Consider the following 14072-nt stretch of genomic DNA (forward strand, 5'->3'; position numbering starts at 1 on the left):
TTTAGGCCGAGGCAGAGGGTGGGGTTGCTGGATGGTACAAATGCAGCAGCTGAAGATTTTAGCTGTGAGCAATTGCACATAAATGCTTAGGTGCAGCTGTAGCATGTACATAGCATGAAGCGTCAGCCCCGCTGATGTCCGTTTGAGCCCATTTCTAACCCAAAAGCAAAGTCGCAGCCAGCCCCCTCTGTAACGTTAACTCAATACAATAGATTCCAGCAGCTGTTTCTTAGAAGGGTTCATTTGCATCTCCATTTTACATGGGAGAGTGTAAACACCTAGCTATACTCCCCATCAAGTTCTCTTCGTTTAGCCCTATGACCTCACTCCTGTCCCTGTTTTATCTTTAGTTGTCCCCCGTACTCGCTTGGAATCCTGGTCCTGTGGATACTCCCCTTAGGCTGGGGGAGGTCCTCTAGTAGTGGGTGGGCGGATCCCAATAGGATCACTCTCCTGGAGCTATCTGGCCCGACCCTGTCACATAGGGCAGTCGGGCTAAGGTAGGGGCACGCAGGCCTGTTTGGTCCCAGTCCAACAAACAATCATTATACTTCAAGGACTTTACCCTGCTCTGGCAGCATAGAGAGGCCTTAAAGTGGGTGGAAATAGCCCGCTGCTAAAGCCCACTTGCTCAAGGGTCTTGCCACCCAGTGCCTGACACCCACAAGCCCCAACTGTAGGGGACAGATTGGAGGTGGAGGGCTGGATACCAAGACAGTCAGGGGCAGATCTAACCTCTTCCTGCACAGATCTGTATGCAGTGACCTGTCTAAGGGACAGTATGTGCAAATTAGCTGTGAAAGGGAAGCCTGAGTATTCGACAAATCAAACCACCACTTACCTAAGTGCCCACATTTCAAGAAAGACATGGTAGAGGGTCAGTGGCACGGCTATGGGTACCCGCATGGCCCCACAGTATGCCACCATCTTTATGGCTGACTTAGAGCAACGCTTCCTCAGCTCTCATCCCCTAGCACCCCTCCTCTACTTGCGCTACATTGATGACATCTTCATCGTATGGACCCACGGGAAGGAGGCCCTTGACAAATTCCACCTGGATTTCAACAATTTCCACCCCACCATCAACCTCAGCCTGGACCAGTCCACACAAGAGATCCACTTCCTGGACACTACAGTGCTAATAAGCAATGGTCACAAACACCACCCTATACTGGAAACCTACTGACCACTATACTTACCCACATGCCTCCAGCTTCCATCCAGGACACATCACAGGATCTATTGTCTACAGCCAAGCCCTAAGATACAACCAAATTTGCTCCAATCCCTCAGACAGAGACAAACACCTATAAGATCTTTATCAAGCATTCTTAAAACTACAATACCCACCTGGGGAAGTGAGGAAACAGATTGACAGAGCGAGACGGGTACCCAGAAATCACCTACTACAGGACAGGCCCAACAAGGAAAACAACAGAACACCATCATGTACAGCCCCCAGCTAAAACCTCTCCAGCACATCATCAACAATCTACAACCTATCCTGGAAAACAATTTCTCACAGACCTTGGGAGACAGGCCAGTCCTCGCTTACAGACAGCCCCCCAACCTGAAGCAAATACTCACCAGCAACTACACACCACACCACAGAAATACAAACGCAGGAACCGATCCCTGCAGCAAACCTCGTTGCCTACTCTGTCCCCATATCTACTCTAGTGACACCATCAGAGGACCCAACCACATCAGCCGCACCATCAGAGGCTCATTCACCTGCATGTCTACTAATGTGATATATGCCATCATGTGCCAGCAATGCCCCTCTGCCATGTACGTTGGCCAAACCGGACAGTCCCTACGTAAAAGAATAAATGGACACAAATCGGACATCAGGAATAGTAACACACAAAAGCCGGTGGGAGAACACTTCAATCTTCCTGGACATTCTGTAACAGATTTGAAAGTAGCCGTACCTGAACAAAAAAACTTCAGAAACAGACTTCAAAGAGAAACAGCAGAACTAAAATGCATTTGCAAATTTAACACCATTAATTTGGGCTTGAATAGGGACTGGGAGCAGCTGTCTCATTAAAGAAGCAGCTTTGCCTCTCCTGGAATTGACACTTCCTCATCTATTGTTGGGAGTGGACTACATCCACCCTGATCGAATTGGCCCCGTCAACACTGGTTCTCCATTTGTGAGGTAACTCCCTTCTCTTCATGTGTCCATATATTTATGTCTGCTTCTGTAATTTTCACTCCATGCATCTGAATAAGTGAGGTTTTTACCCATAAAAGCTTATGCTCAAATAAATCTGTTAGTCTTTAAAGGTGCCACCAGACTCCTTGTTGTATTTGTGGATACAGACTAACACGGCTACCCCCTGATACGTGGTAGAGGGTGTAACTCTTCAGTACAATGCTAGAGCCCCTTTCTGCATGGGCCACAGCCAGACGTTCCTCTTCAGGGACCTATCCGACTGCCCTCCATCCATATGAACTACAAAAGAGAGCGGAGGCTGCCGAGCCTGTCACGGGACCAGCTCCTGTGTGCACAGCACATGGATAGTTTTATGATGTAGCACCAACATCGACAGCCCCCTCTGTGCCTTCCCTGGAGTGCCGAGGGATGGGGCTCCTAAGGTAGACGTTCGGCATGGTAGGGAGAAGAGGCAGGATCTGGCTCTGCAAACAACTCTTGGTGTGGCCTTGGGGAAGCCAGTCCCTGTCTGTTGTAAAACAGGGGTGATGATACAGCCTCACCTTTAGGAAGCGTTTGGCGCTCTGGCGGGGGAGGGCCACGGCAGTTGTATCAATATCCCCCCCAAGGCTGCATGTTGGTCCACCCCCTCAAAGGGCACTAGTAAGCCCATCTCCCTTGCTTTTGAAGGACTTGCCCTCTGTGTCAATAACCTCTGGGCAGTGGGATTCTCACCCATTTCCTTATCTTCTTCCTTTCCAGGGGCGGGGGGCTCCCCAGCTGCAGGCACCATGAGAACTCTCACGCAGAGGTGGGTGAAGAGAGGAAAGGAAAGAGAGAGGACATTAGAAGTCTGGGCCAGTCAACCTGCAAAGTGGTCCTTTTTGAAAATGGGAAGGGAATTTACCATAGACAATCCCAGACTAAATTAGGAAACCCTTTATTTCAACCAAGAGTATTACAAGAAATCCATAAATGCGGTAAAACACATCATAGTTCTCTAGGGTTTGATAACAAAGCAAGTACTGGCCTGATACCAGCCTTTCTAATAAAACTGAAATGAAATATATTAACTCTTTAATACCCAAGTGCTGGTTTACAGGAGATGTCAACATTCAGTTAAAGGCAGGTTACATGGTCTTTCCAAGTCTTTTGGTACCTAAAAACCATCCACGTGAGGCAACTGGTCAGTGAGAAAGGAGGTGATCAGGAGCAAGTCTCTTTGCCACCAGGCTCTGGGCAGAGGTAACACTCCCATTCAGTCGGAGTTCTAAGCACAGAAGAAGAGTACCTGGTTAGCTGAAAGTTGTGTGTCATGGATTCTCTCTATTTGCTTAGTTATAAAAGATAGAAGGTTCAGTGGGGGCAATTTCTTTGTTGCATTATCAGGACTGCTGATACAGGCTGTGGCCCCTCTCCCTTTTAGAGCAGTGTTACTTTTTACCCTGGGGAAAAGGTTCTGTGTAATAGTCTATTTGTCCATGGCACAGCGCACCCTGGCAGGCTCAGATAAGTCCATTTATTTTCCTGCTCTCATTTTCAGACTCTGATTGAAAGGGCAGAAATGTGTCAATCTGATGGAAGTCTGAGACACAGGCCCCATTCAAACATGGTAGCTCTTGATGCCCCACTGGATTTGTTCTTTTGATGAAGTGCTTTCAATTTAAAATCAAGGTGTCTTTCAGAAAGATCTCTACTTTCCACATTGACAAGCAGCAGGAGTAGAAGAGTTTGATGAGGTATGGGAAGGATCTAGTAGGGGATGACCCTGGATGGTGCTGGGCCCACTTAATTCCAGACTTCAAGGGGAGATCAGGGATTCTATGAACCTTGCAGGAGACATTCAATGCCTTTCAGGACTGGGCTCAATGTCCAGTATTTTCAGACCAAGGTGTCTTAAGTGAAGCAACTAAGTAAGAGTGCCCTGCTTTTCAGAGGGCCTACACACCCTCAACTTCTCTCAAGTCAATAGAAGCTAATCTGACCATGTTTACATTAGGTTCCCAGCATGGATTCAGGTGCTTAACTTTAGGCCCCCCACATCTGAAAATTCAGCTTCTGAGGGAAGCATCGCGAAGCTAGTGAGATCCCTGCTCTATCCAAAGTTCCAGGGATGTTCAGTTTCAGCATCGACAATCTGGTCAGCGTTCCCCTATCTGGGAGTTTAAAACATCACATCACACAAGGTCCAAGAACACACAAGCCAGTTTTCCCACTGCCACAGACTGCCTTGCAATACGCATCGTGGCCATTTCAGAAATAGGATACCAGACCAGATGCTTTTGCCATTTTAAAGAGTCTCAGGGGGACAGTGAAGTTTTGAAAAGCAGCTGCTACACATGCTCTGTAAGACACCTGCCAAAGGTTTCTAATATGGTGCCTACAGTATGACTGACATGTCATGGCCTCATTTCAGTGCATATCGAGTAACATTAACAGGAGATGCACACACCGCAACCAAGGGCAGTTAGACCGTCTGATGTGCCAGAGTGGGTTCTGCTCTGCTTCAGGAAACATGGCAGTGAAAACACCTGCCGGAAGGCTGAGCAGAGGGTTCAACTCAGATCCTTATTCTTAACTACTGAATCTAGATTTCTGTGCTTTAATAAGGGCTGCTGACAGTCCTACTGAAGATCCTCATGTAGCTCTACAGGGGTTTGCCTGACAGGTATTTTACACATCAAAGAGAAAAGCAGAAGGGCAAGTAGATTCTGAACAGGAATATCTGGGAGAGGAGACAAGCATTTCAGCGGCTGAGCCACTGGACTGAGACTTCCCTATCAAGCTCACACCAATAGGTATGATGCAGAACTTCAAACCACCGTCTGGTTTTCTTAACAGCTCTTTTCGCTGGGGTAGTGGATAGCAGCACTAGCTCTGCAGAGCTCCTTTGGAAAGGGAATTGCTTCAGATCTATTGAAATCTCACATTCTCTTCTTTGCCGTGGACCAAACAAGTGTCATTTGTAGGTACCAAACAGACAGGAGGAGTCAGTGACAAATGCAGTTTTCATTTAATAGAAAACAGTGTTAACAAAAATACACAACAGAAAGAAATGACAAACATTAGCAAATAAATCACCATCCTTTGTATGTAGTGTTAATGCAGCAAATTCCTAATGTGATTCAGTTTCAGTGCATGAAGAGCTAAAATTTCTGCATCTCCAGCCTTGATTCCCATGCAGCGAAGTGCCCTCACAGCTCCCTGATAGATTTATTGCACTTAAGGAGAAAAAAAAAAAAAAAAAAAAAAAAAAAGCTTAAGTTCTACCCAACAGCCCCCTCTCTAGGCTGTTTCTCTGGTTAGTTTATACAATAAATTTGTTAAATTACAGATTAGTACCATAGTTTCCTTCCGAGATTTCTCTTCACAGCAGAGCAGTAATCCACATATACAGGAATATTTATCTTCCGATAGCAATTTTTTGGGGCGGGTGGGAAGGTGTGTGTGTCTGCCATTCCTCGTGGATTTGAGCCAAATGGTAATTCAAGACCTAATTTAACCTACCGAGTCTTCCTTCCTCTCCAACTCAAGGATATAGATGGCTCAATCTCTTATGACCCATATCATTTACCCTAACAGGCCTTGCTACATGATCAAAAAAAGGTTTGCTGCATAACTTTGTTTCCCTTCCTTGATTGTTCCTCTTGCATGTGCTATATTGAAGCCTTCTGCCCAACACCTCAATGCTGCCTTGGAACTGCTGGTTCCTCCCTAACAGGCCAGCTCCTCTCTCTGGCTGTGGGTACAGGGGCAGGCATTCCATTCATCTGGATTATCAGTGAGGTGATTTGCACTCTGGCAATTCTGGCTTTCATTGTAATAGTGGCTTCAGAATAATGGCCTCTTTGGGTGTCATGCTTTGTGCAGGGTGTGGTATGTTGCAGTGAGACTTTGCAGACTAAAACAATGACCCATTCCACACTCTCTATACCAGAGTGCTCGGCCAGCAGAATCTCGCAAGCCCTGGGACATTGAGAGAGAACCCTCCCTGAGAAAATTGAACACCTTTTCCAGAGCAACCAGATTCCTTCCCTTGGCAAGAAGAGTAAAGGAAAAGCACCTCTAATGGTATATTCATCCTATCAAAGGTGTGACAGCCTCTGGGAATCTCTGTATTAAGCGCAATTTATAGAATGGAGCATGTTCCACTGCAGAACTGAAAATTCATTCCAAAAAACCTTTGGTAAAAGGGACAAATATTCTCTAAAGCAAGATTTTACACTGAATCAAAAGGCCCACTGACCAGCTAAATGAAAGCTACTTACACATTCATGAAAAGTCAAATTCCTGTTCATCTTTTAATGGTGTAACATGTCCCCTGAATCTTTCCTCAGCCAAATACAAAGGAGTTGGAAAATTCAAAACAGAAAGAGGGCAGTAACTTAAACAAACCAGGTGATCCTAGACTTCCTTTAATATAATAAAATGTAGAGGATCCAACTACTTCTACTGTATATTTGCCTCTGGCTCAGTATTAGATTGCTAGATGAATCCCCAAATGGAGATGACTGAGTCAGCCCCATCCCACCCTCTTTCTCACACTGTCAGTTCCATACTATATGGCTTTGAGAAAACCTTGCTAAAGGGGGTAATTTGTCCTTCTCTTTTAAGCTTATAAAGTTAGGAAACTAGAATAGACTCAGCCATGATGGTTCCTTCTCCCCCAAAAGACACACAACAATGTAAGGAATTTCACCTGAGCCTCAAGGGCATTAGCCTCTTAAATGCATCACAGGCAGGGAGCCCCCTGAAATGTGGATCTCACAAACATGTTTGTGTGCACACAAGCACACTAGCTAGTTATGTCATTGTGGTGTTCTGTATAGGGTTTGTACGGGAAGGTATTTCTGATGGTGCTTTTTGGCAGAGTTCTGCAAACCAGGAGTAAAGTTCCAAAAAGGTTGCAGGTTAGACTAAAAGTAATTCTACATTGTTTTCTAAGTTAAATCCTGTTCAGTACTTTGAAGCTCATGATAAATATATACCTAAAAAAGGAATTTAAAATAAATAACCATTGTGGCTGTGGATGCAGCCTGTCCTGGACAGCTTGTCTGGCGATACAAGTTTTTCAACAGGTGACTACAGCTTGTCAGTGCCACTCTTCCCAGGGACACAATCATGTGCAACCATTCTGCTAGCAGGTTTCCAGGTTAGAAAACAGTTTTCTTAAACTAGCCTTCAGAGACCTTGGACACTTGTAGTGTGTGGAAAGCAAATCCAGGCCTGAACCATGAGATTCTGGGTTTTTAATCTCCCATTTGAATTGGAGAATATTCCAATGAATAGTCCAATGCCCATTCTCCAGGATTGAGGATATCTTCTCCTTACAAATTACTCAGTAACAGTGGTAATTCCAGAGAAACATAGAAAGAAAAATGTAAATGCATCAGTTAGTGTCTACAGAAGGTCAGAAAATAGTGCCATTTCCATCAGGTGTCAGAGCTCACCTTGGAATCAGGTAGGGAAATCACTCTTTTGGTAAGATTTTCAATCTGTTCTCCTTCCCTTCCTGAATCATCTTGAAAATATCAGAGTCCTTCCTTGTAGGGCAGAGTCAAGAATGTGGGAAAAAGTGTCTAGGGCAGGAAATATCACATTGTTTTGAAAAAAAAAAACAACCTCTGTACTGCAGACCAAGTTCTTCTGAATCATGTGGAGTGGGAAGGGAATAAAGCTACACAGGCATTTCCCAAGACAGCCTCAGCTCAATGTAGATCGACCCAGAGGAACTGTGAGAAAGAACAAACACAAAGTCAGACATCATAGGAATTGCCAGACAGGATCAGAAGTCTTGTGGCCTCTCTTGTACAGTGCTCAGTACCAGATGCTCTTGAGGAAGCTGCAAAAATCTCCATCACCCAAAGCTATCGACTAGCCAGCCCTATAGAGGCAGCGTGCTGCTAACCCCAGCAGTCAGTGGCTGGCTTGTGTCCTGAGACAGGAGGATTTATTTTCCTTATAAATATATTCCATATGTTATTTTACCCTAACTTATATAAAACCACAGAATGGAGTTGGAATAGCTCTTTGTGTCTTTGCCTAAGGCTACATCATCTACCACAGGAGTTTAGTAATACCTGCTCTCAAGATCTATTTCAACAACAACTGACATCCAGCTAGGAACCCTACATTTCCCTTTACAATTTTATTTAAATTCAGATACACACACTAACTTGGAGCACAGCTCTTAAGAAAACATAACACTGTATTGTATTTTTACATCTGTGTAACTCCTCACTTAACATTGTCCTGGTTAACGTTGTTTTGTTGCTGATCAATTAGAGAACATGCTCTGTTTAAAGTTGCGCAATGCTCCCTTATAACGTTGTTTGGCAGCTGCCTGCTTTGTCTACTGCTTGCAGAAAGAGCAGCCCCTTGGAGCTAGCTGGTGGGGGCTTGGAACCAGGGTGGACCGGCAGCCCCCCCATCAGCTCCCTGCTCCCCTAAGTTCCCTGTTCACAACTGCTGGGCAGTTCAGCTGTCCCTCCCACCACTGCTCTATGTTGCTCCTGCCCTCTGTCTGGGAGCTGCTCCTGGGAGCCTCCTGCTTGCTGTGCGGGAGGGGGGAGGGAAGGGTGATAATGTCAGGGTGCCCCCTTCCCCCCTGCTCCCCACTTCTTTATTCCATCTCCATAGAGCGCGGGGGGGTGAGGAGGGGGGAGGAAGAGACAACAGGGCTCAGGACAGAGGAAGCTTGCTGGCAGCAGCTGCTGTCACAACTTGTTGATCTACTTAAAAGGGCAGTGTACTTAGAGTGGGGTCAGTGTACTTAAAGGGACAATGCACATCTCTCTCTCTCACACAGGGTGTCTGTCTCTGTCTCTCTCTGCCATGCTGTCTCCCCTTCCTCCATTCCTGCTGCCTTGTAGAGCGTGAGGCTACATTAACAATAATGTGTTAACCCTGGAGGGCTCAGTGGAGCGCTAGTTCATCGTTTAGCAGTAAGGCATTCCCTTGGAAATATCCCACCCTCTTCCTCCCTCTGACTTCACCACCTCAACCAAGCTTCACAATCATCATTGCTGTGTACAGAATTGTTTGTTTAAACCTTATACTGTGTATATGTATGTGTGTGCGTAGTCTTTTGTGTAGCGAAAAAAATTTCCCTGGAACCCTATTTACATTAATTCTTATGGGGAAATTGGATTTGCTTAACATCATTTCGCTTGAAGTAGAATTTTCAGGAACATAACTACAATGTTAAGCAAGGAGTTACTATACTAATCATCATTAGTTACCTAGATAAACCAAATCTCAGTGTTTGCAGTATTTCTTCCACTTAATATAGGAAACCCCTATAGAGTATGGCAGTTACCCTAATAATCTTATTTAGTAACAAAACCTCCTGAAAAGTTTTTAAGGGCAACTGCTATTAAAATGCATTATTTGTGACCTCCGTGTACAGCACATGCGTAATATTCTAAAGCAACACCTCTGGTGATGTCTCAATCTGCAGTATATGACAAATCACACAGGAATGGCATATGCTCCTAACCACCAGGGTTTAAACTACACTTCCTTTTTAATAAAACCTTTGATGCAGACGTATAGCACATTGAGTCCTTCAGAACATCACAACCTGGATCGAACAACTGGGGGAGCCCAACAAAAAGGTCTAGATTGCTGGGCCTAGGGTGACCAGACAGCAAGTGTGAAAAATCAGGACAGAGGGTGGGGGTGTAATAGGAGCCTATATAAGAAAAAGACTCAAAATATAAAATCGGGACATCTGGTCACCCTAGCTGGGTCCTTCCAAGGCCCATCTGTGACAAAGTGGAAATCATCTGTAATAATATTAGGAATCGATATGCTTGGACGTATGCAGTGTACTTGTAGCTGTGTTGGTCCCAGGATAGTCGAGAGACAAGGTGGGTGAGGTAATATTTATTGGACCAATAAAAGGTATTATTTCCACTCACCTACTCTCTCAGGCGGGAAGTGACATACTTGAATTGCTACCCAGTGAGTGCAGAAGGATTAAAATGTTCCTGAGGTAGAAGAGGAGACATGAGGTGCTTGTGTCAAGTAACTATCTGGGGCAATATGAATGGGTTGCTAAGGCCTGGCTGAAACCAACCCATATCAAAGGAAAGACAACTGAACCCTAAAGACTGAATAACTGATACCTAACAATGGGAAACTCCAGCAGGCAGACCTTTGAACTCAGTAGGGATCCTGCAGGAGGAGGACAATGGACCAAAAGGTGTCAGGTGGCTGTGTTAAGAACTGGCCTTTGGAAGGACACAGAGCTCTCCCCTGGGACTGACAGACAGAAAGAGTGAGTCAAAATGGATTCTAGAGCAGCTTGGCTGGATAGAGCTGTGTCGTTAGTATGAACTCTGTATGAACTCAGTATGAACTCTGTCTTAGCTTGTACTTCTCTCTACTAACTTAAGGACTTTCCGACGCTGTATGGCAGTTGACTAAAACCCCACTCTGTTTTGAAAAGGCTGCCTGGTGTCCCTGCAAATCCTGCTGAGGTGTACTGGTCCCAGAAGAGGGCACAAGTCTCAGAATAGGAGACTACCACAGTGGAACTTGCTGGGCAGAACTCAAGGTGAGGAGCTGGAGCCCAGAGACAGTCTCAGAGGCATGGGGCCATGTGGCCTGCCCTTAAGGAAGATTGGGACCCCTTGTGGGTCTGGCACACTGAAGAACCACCAGTTCTGTTTAAAAGTTTGGGCACAGCACAGATCCTGTGGATCCGTGACACCATCTTAATGTCAGGTGGATTAGAGTCCAGTGGTCCCACTACCATAAAGAGAGCACTGAAAGGGCTCAGTAGCTCTGGGAGTGCGATAACCACCCTGGCTGCCCATTCAGGGTGAGGACGACGTGAGAGGTCAGTACCTATCTTTAAAAAAGGAATGACTACAGACCTGTCAGCCTAGCTTTGATACCCGAAAAGATATGGAGACACATTATTAATCAATTTATAAGCAACTAGAGGATAATCGGGTGATAAGTAATAGCCAACATGGATTTGTCAAGAACAAATCATGCCAGATCAACCTGATTTCCTCCTTTGACAAGGTTAATAGTCTAGTGGATAGGTGGGAAGCATGACATAAATGACAATTTAATTTTAAGTAAAGCTTTTGATACAGTGCCATATGACATTCTCATAAGCAACCTAGGGAAATGTGGTCCAGATGAAATTACTAAAAGGTGGTGTAAAGACGATAATCAAAGAGTAGTTCACCGCCAAAGTGCGAGGACATATCTAGTGATGTTCTGCCCCCAGAGGGTCTATCTTAGGTCAGATACTATTCAGCATTTTCATTAATGACTTGGCTAATGGAGTGGAGAGCATGCTTATAAAATCTAATGATGACAGCAAGCTGGAAGGGGTTTGGAAACACTTTGGAGGACAGGATTAGAATTCAAAGTGACAGACAAATTAGAGAATTGGTCTGAAATCAACAAGACGAAATTCCATAAAAATAAGCGCAAAGTAAAATGCTTAGGAAGGAAAAAAATGCACAACTACAAAATGGGAAATAAATAGCTTTAGATGGTCATACTAGGGGAACGTAGGATCTGGGGGTTATAGTAGGTCACAAATTGAACAAGAGCTAACAATGTGATCGAATTGCAAAAAAGGCTATTATCAGTTTGGGGTGTATTAACAGGAATGTCTGATATAAGACACTGGAGGTAACTGTCCCACTCTACCTGGTGAGACCTCAGCAGGAGTACAGTGTCCAGGTTTGGGCAACACACTAAGAGAGAGTCCAGAAGAGAGCAACAAAAATGATAAAAGGTTTAGAAAGCCTGACCACTGAGGAAAGTTTATTAAAAAAAAAAAAAGACAGACCGTTACCTTTTCTGTAACTGGTGTTCTTCGAAACGTGTTGCTCATGTCCATTCTCCTTAGGTATGGGTGCGCTCGCCACATGCACCGGTGCCGGAAGTTTTTCCCACAGCAGTAGCCGTAGGGGACTGGCTCCGGCAGCCTCTAGAGTGGTGCGCACATGCCGCGGTATATAGGGGCCACCAGCTCCCCCCACCCTCAGTTCCTTCTTGCCGGAAATTCCGACAGTGGGGAAGGAGGGTGGGATGTGGAATGGACATGAGCAACACATCTCAAAGAACACCAGTTACGGAAAAGGTAACCGTCTTTTCTTCTTTGCGTGATTGCTCATGTCCATTCAATCTTAGGTGACTCCCAAGCAGTACCCCTCGGAGGTGGGTAGGAGTTCACGGACATGTAGACTGCAACACGGCTCTGCTGAACCCAGCGTTGTCCCTGGCCTGCTGAGCGATGGCGTAGTGGTCCATAAATGTGTGCACCAAGGACCACGTCATGGCTCAACAGATGTCCTGGATCGGGAAGTGTGTCAAGAAAGCTGCCAAAGATGCCTGTGCTCTGGTACAGTGGACTCTGATGATTGGTGGTGGAGGGACTCCTGCCACCTCGAAGCAGATCCGAATGCAAGAGGTGATCCGTTAGAAATCCTCCGTGTGGACACTAGGAGGGCCTTCATCCTATCAGCTGTAGAGAAGAAAAGCTGAGTCAACTTACGGAAAGGCTTTGTCTGATCGAGGTAGAAAGCCAGAGCCCTTCTTACATCCAAAGTATGAAGGCACCTCTCTTCACTAGCCTCATGGGACTTAGGGCAGAAAACCGGAAGGAAGATGTCCTGGCTCATGTGGAAAGTGGACACCACCTGGGAAGGAAGGCTGGGTGGGGCTGGAGCTGGACCTTGTCCTTATAGAAGGCTGTGTGCGGTGGTTCTGAGGTCAGAACTCGCAGCTTCGAGACTCGCCTGATCGACATCACCCCCACCACCAGGAAAGCTACCTTCCACGATAGGTGAGACAGGGAGCACGAAGCCAAAGACTCAAGCGGTGAGCCTGAGAGCCTGGACAGAACCAAGTTGAGATCCCACTGAGGGGCTGGGGACCGGACTTGAGGAAAGAGTCTCTCAAGGCCTCTAAGGAACCTGACCATCATGTCGTGGGAGAACACAGCCTGGATTGGCCCCTGGATTGGCGGATGAAAGGCTGAAATGGCCGCCAGATGCACCACAATAGAGGAGTGCGCCAGGCTCTGGTTCCTTAAATGAAGCAGGTAGTCCACGATCGACTGCACCGAAGAATGCGAAGGGGAGATGCCCCATTCGGCCGCTGGATCCCTTCCGAACAGGCCCATTCATCTGGGTTCAGCCACACAGCATCCATACTGTAAGGTGGAGGGATGCGAGGTTGGGGTGCAGGATTTGGCTGTGATCCTGTGACAACAGGTCCAGTCGGTTCAGCAGGGGCCGGGAGGAATCGCTGAAAAGCTTGATAGCATCCCGAACCAGTGCTGGCGAGGCCACGCTGGGGCGATCATGATAACCTGTGCCTTGTCCTTCTTGATTTTCGCTAGGACCTTGCTGATGAGCAGAATTGAAGGGAATGCATACAGCAGGAGGAAGGCATCAGAGAGGGAGCCTTTGCCCAGACCCCCTTCTGGAGCAAAACCTATGGCACCTCCTGTTCTGCTCGGTAGCGAACAAATCCACTTGGGGAGCTTCCCACCTCTGGAAGATCATGCCGGCTACATCTGGGTGGAGCACCCACTCGCAGTGAGAGAAGAAGTCCCTGCTTAGGTGATCTGCTAGCATGTTCCTGGCACCCGAAAGGTGACATGCTTTAGATGAATTCTGTGGTCGATGCAGAAGTCCCAGAGACAGAGTGCCTCTTGGCAGAGGGCCGAGGATTGTGCTCTGCCTTGCCTGTTGATGTAAAACATCGAGGTTGTGTTGTCCGTGAGGACTCTGACCACCCTGCCCGCCAGGTGTGGTAGGAAGACTGCACATGCTCTGCGCACTGCCCTGAGCTCTGACTTATGTGTGGCATCAGTTCCTAGGGGAACCCTATACCTTGGGTCTGGAGGGTGCCAAGGTGCACCCCCCAGCCA

General features: G+C 46.4%; 1 protein-coding gene across 1 annotated transcript in view; it reads right to left on the reverse strand.

Moving 5' to 3' along the window:
- Positions 1-3085: 3085 nt before the first annotated feature.
- Positions 3086-14072, reverse strand: part of PPP1R37 (protein phosphatase 1 regulatory subunit 37) — a 171140-nt gene continuing 160153 nt past the window's right edge. The window contains exon 13 of the mRNA XM_084612521.1: positions 3086-7893. The gene's annotated coding sequence lies outside the window, so the exon portion shown is untranslated. The remainder of the gene's footprint in view (positions 7894-14072) is intronic.

The sequence above is a fragment of the Lepidochelys olivacea genome (assembly GCF_965140295.1).
Source record: "Lepidochelys olivacea isolate rLepOli2 genome assembly, chromosome: 23".
Classification (NCBI taxonomy): Eukaryota; Metazoa; Chordata; order Testudines; family Cheloniidae; genus Lepidochelys; species Lepidochelys olivacea.